A 5,221-nucleotide genomic window follows, 5' to 3' on the forward strand; every position below is an offset into this window, starting at 1 on the left:
TGTGATTGCTTTCTGGGTGGAAAGTAATTAAGAAAGAAATAGATCAATGTTGATTTATTCTAAGTGTTGTAAGATTAAGAAGGTTCTTCATTTTAAACACTTAGTGGAAAATCTCACAGTGTGAGGACTGGACGTAACCCACGTTGGGTGAACCAGGATAAATCTTTGTGTGGTATTCTATTTCCTTTCTCCTTCTTTATTATACTGCATTAATCATTTGAGATAAAATATAAACTAATTTTCTGCTAATTAAAGAACGTTATCTGTTTTATAACATAAACCAAGAACGTTCTCCATTTTCTGTTTCATAACCAAGATCATTCTTGAGTTATTTTCTTAAGTTTTAACAGGAATTTTTAAAAGGTGCATTTACAATTCAAACCCCCCTTTCTTGTAAATCGACATTGTTACTTCAATTGGCATCAGAGCTCGGTCTCTAAAAAGTTCAAAAACACCTAACAAGTGTTAGAGAAAAGATCTAGAAGAATGTCGAAAGCAAAATACATTGTTGAAGGAGGATCCTCAAATCGACCTCCATTCTTTGATGGTATGGGGTCCGATTTGAATCGGAAGGTCAATCTCTCCAACAACTTGTCTTCTGGATCCATCAAACGCTTTCACCACCATAGTACTTGGCTTCAAGCAAGCCCTGTCAACAAATAGTTTTGATAGTGTTGATTTTGGCATGACATTTAACGATGAACCGTTATCAACTAGCACTCGTGCAAGAATATGATCATGACACCTCATAGAAATATGTAGTGCTTTATTATGCTCCATCCCCTCAGCTGGTAATTCAACATCGCTAAAACTCAAAGTGTTATTGGCGGTGATATTACCGACGACACCATCAAATTGGTCGACAGTGATATCATGAGTAACATGGGCCTCATTTAAAATTTTCATCAGTGCCCTTTTGTGCGCTTCAGAGTTTAATAACAAAGAAAGAATAAATATCTTGGAAGGGGTTTGATTTAGTTGATCTACCACCTTATACTCACTTTGCTTTATAAACTTCAAAAATTCGTTAGCTTCTTCTGTAGGCACCGTCTTTTTGCAAATTTTCGGTCCTTTTATGGCATGATACACAACCTTTTTCCCTTTTTCTCCATGACCCTCCTTTTTCCTAAGTTGTTCAGGAGCGTATACTCGACCACTCCGGGTCATCCACCAATCCCTAAAATATTGGTGACATCAGTACCTTGATGTTTAGAGCTATCGCCTGATTGGTGGTTGACTAAATGGGATGTGACTTCATAACTCCATGGTACCGCCTTGTTATTTTCATAAGGAAAAGAAGTTGGTGCTTGGACAATTATTGCATTTTTTCCACTATGAGTTGGCTTAGGATTCTATTTTCTATAAAGGATTTCCAATGGTCTTGGAAAAGATCTATCATTTTCCATGCATGGCTCTATGGTCAATACGTGATTATCTTTTGTATATTGGTCTATCTCTTCTTCAATGAGATTGACATCAGTATCTCTGTGACCCGACAAAGGATTATTCCCCACGTTGGGACCATCTTCCTTGAAGGTAAGCCATTTTGCATTGATTAATTCTTGCACTTTAGTTTTTAAGGCTTGACAATCTTCGACGGAATGTCCCACGGCTCCAGCATGGTATTCACATTTGGCGTTTGGATTATACCATTTCGGGAATGGTGGTTCTAGAGGTTTCATTGGCCTCAGGACTACCATTGAATTTTGGAGTAAGTGAGGCAACAACTAACTGTACGTGATAGGAATTGGGTCAAAACGGGTTGTCCTTTTTTGATTGACAGATGGTCTGTAGTGATTTGAGATTGGATTTTGGTTCCATTAACTTTGTTGAGAAAATGCGGTAGGTGGTGGTTGATAAAAAAATGGTCTTGAAGGGTGACATTGAGGGTATGAAGCTTGTGTGGTTGCGGCCACATATGGATAAGGAATGTAAGGAGTTTGTGATATTGGGAGCTGGAAGTTTGGGGGTCGATAAGAATTGATGGGTGGAAAATAGGAGACTCTGGGGTTTACCATTACAGCATTAACGTCCCCTTCTTTCTTTTTTGTGAATGTCGTTTGGGGTCTTTTTATGCCAGTTGCTGCACATACGATCTTGTCACTCCTCATCCCACTTTCTATCATTTCTCCTATCATGACAAGGTCAGAAAAGTTTGATGACATGCTCCCAATCATCTTATCATAAAAAGGTGACTGGAGAGTATCCATAAATATACCAACCATTTCTTTTTCAGATAATGGAGGTTCTACTTGTGATGCCATTTCCTTCCACCGTTGCGTGTATTCTTTGAAAGCTTCATTGTCTTTTTTCAATGAAGGGTGATATTGAGGGTATGAAGCTTGTGTGGTTGCAGCCACATATGGATAAGGAATGTAAGGAGTTTGTGATATTGGGGGCTGGAAGTTTGGGGGTCGATAAGAATTGATGGGTGGAAAATAGGAGACTCTGGGGTTTACCATTACAGCATTAGCGTCCCCTTCTTTCTTTTTTGTGAATGTCGTTTGGGGTCTTTTTATGCCGGTTGCTGCACATACGATCTTTCCACTCCTCATCCCACTTTCTATCCTTTCTCCTATCATGACCAGATCAGAAAAGTTTGATGATATACTCCAAATCATCTTATCATAAAAAGGCGACTGGAGAGTATCCATAAACATAGCAACCATTTCTCTTTCAGATAAGGGAGGTTCCACTTGTGATGCCATTTCCCTCCACCGTTGTGCATACTCTTTGAGAGATTCATTATCCTTTTTCGATGAATTTTGCAGTTGCATCCTATCAGGGGCCATGTCAATGTTGTACCTGTATTGTTTCAAAAAGGCATCGGCCAAGTCTTTCCATGAACGAATTCGATTTCGCTCGAGATGCATATACCAGCTTAACGATGCCCCACTCAAACTGTCTTGGAAAAAGTGAATGAGAAGTTTATCGTTATGAGCATGAGAAGCCATTTTTCTGCAATACATAGTTACATGATTTTTAGGACATGTGTTGCCTTTGTATTTTTCAAAGTCGGGAACTTTGAATTTTGGAGGGATAGTCACATCAGGAACCAAACACATGTCGAAAGCTTCGAGACCATAAACATTATGCCCCTCAATTGCTTTGATTCGCTCTTCTAAGACATGAAATTTTTCCTTTGATTGTGTATCATCCCCAATGTGAGGTTGATGCCAATTCCCGTTAACATCAAAATGGGGCACTTGAGATACACTATATGGAATTTTTTCTGTGGGTATAGTGTTTTGGGGTGGCACATAGCCCAGATGAGGTGGGATTTGTGATTGGTTTAAGTTTTGGGGATTGACAGCTGAGTGGTTTTGGTTATTTTCTATGGGGTTAATGACTACAGGCGGAGTATAACCAGGCGGGAGGCCATATATAGGAAATTGCATAGTTGCAGTGCGGAATTGTTGGTTAGTCGGGGTAAAACCCGGTGGATGAGAAGGAGTAGTTTGGTGTTCTTCATTTACAATTGGAGGATCCCCATCTGTATTATCCTTCCTTGCCAAAGCTTGTATAGCTTCCAAGATTCGATCGACCTTTTCCTTCAGTTGGTTGACATCCGCTCTTATCACCTCTTGGTTTTGCTCGAGTTCATCCATGATCTTGGAATTCGCGCGTGTTCGATAAGGGTGTTGGGGAATCAGATTTATTGATTTTTTTCTGTTTTTTTTTATATTAAGAAAAATAATAAATAAATAAAATTTATATGAGTATTAAAATATGAATGTGATGGAAATGAAATAAATTAGTTAATTATGATAATTGGATAGTGGGGAATCATACGCCTTAGGTAATAACAAGAACAAATTATTAGTGAAGAAAATATGAGGACTAGAAATCAAAATAGAAAATCCTTCATTGATAAGAAAAAGAGTACATCATATTTAAATTGAAAACTACATTGACTATGGTACTTCAATCTTCTCTTTAAATAGGACAACCAAATCTTCTCCTCCAATTCTTCTTCCAAATTTTTTCAATTTTCAACAAACTTATAAACTTTGACTGGAGTATTGAGCGGCCCACGTTTGCACATTCACTGCCAAGAGATTTAGGATTTTCCCATATTTGTGAAAGAAACTCTCGTTGTATAATTTTCATTTGATTGATGATGTCTCTTAAACATTTCAAATCAGGTTGCTTGAACTTTAAAAATAAAGTTTTTTTTTATCCCATTGTCCACTTTAATTTACATGTGACTAAGGTCTTTATGATTCCCCAGCAATCCTGAAAATTGATACAAAATGCCAATTTATTTTTCAAAAGAAACAATGTCATAAGATATGAATGCAATTATGCAGAATGACTGTTGTGAATATATAACGTTTTGAATGAATGTATGAGGTATTTTTTCCTTATATGGATATTCTTATGATGAAAGAGTTTATTGGCTTATGTAGTGAAACTCTCACAAGGGTGGCTCTATAGTTCTAAACACGGTCCCTAGAGCCAATAATCTCATTTTGGAATATTGTCAACAACAATAGGTAAACTATTTGGACTGACAATACCCTCAACAAGATCAAACTCTAGGTGAGATTTTCATGCTAACCAAACAGGATGTACATCCAGAAGGCTACCACTACACAACCTCGAAACTAAACTTAAGTTTTGTTCAAACCTAGGTGTAAGGTTTCACTCATAAGTGTGTGTCTTAATAAAAGTGTAGGGTATAGAATAAGTATGATTCAATAACTCCATAACGATAATAAAACATATAATAAATAATAAATAAATAAATAGATAAATAAATAAATACATGAATAAATAAATAAATAAAAATGATCTACAAACTTAATAAATATTATAATATCAACTAATTTAATATAAAAATAAATAAAAGAAAATGAAAAACAAACAAAAATAATAAAAAAAAAGTTAAGAATTATGCACAATTAATTTATTAGGCATGACTCTCTAAAATGTCCCCAGCGGAGTCGCCAGCTGTCGCGGCCTAAAACTTCGAGTGTTTCTCGAATTCAATGGAGTCGTCACCAAAATTTATTTTAAAATAGGGAAAATATTGGGAAACCCTTAAAATAGTAAAAAAAAAATGTGGTCTTTGAAACCAAATTTTGAGTTCGGGAGTCGATTATGCATAGGGAAGGTACTAGCACCCTACGACATCCGTTAAAATACGGTTACCTATAATTAATTGTGCAAAATTAATATTAACTTAAGTATATTTATTTTTCTTTATTATTAAATATGA

Source organism: Cicer arietinum, chromosome 6, assembly GCF_000331145.2.
Source record: "Cicer arietinum cultivar CDC Frontier isolate Library 1 chromosome 6, Cicar.CDCFrontier_v2.0, whole genome shotgun sequence".
NCBI lineage: Eukaryota > Viridiplantae > Streptophyta > Magnoliopsida > Fabales > Fabaceae > Cicer > Cicer arietinum.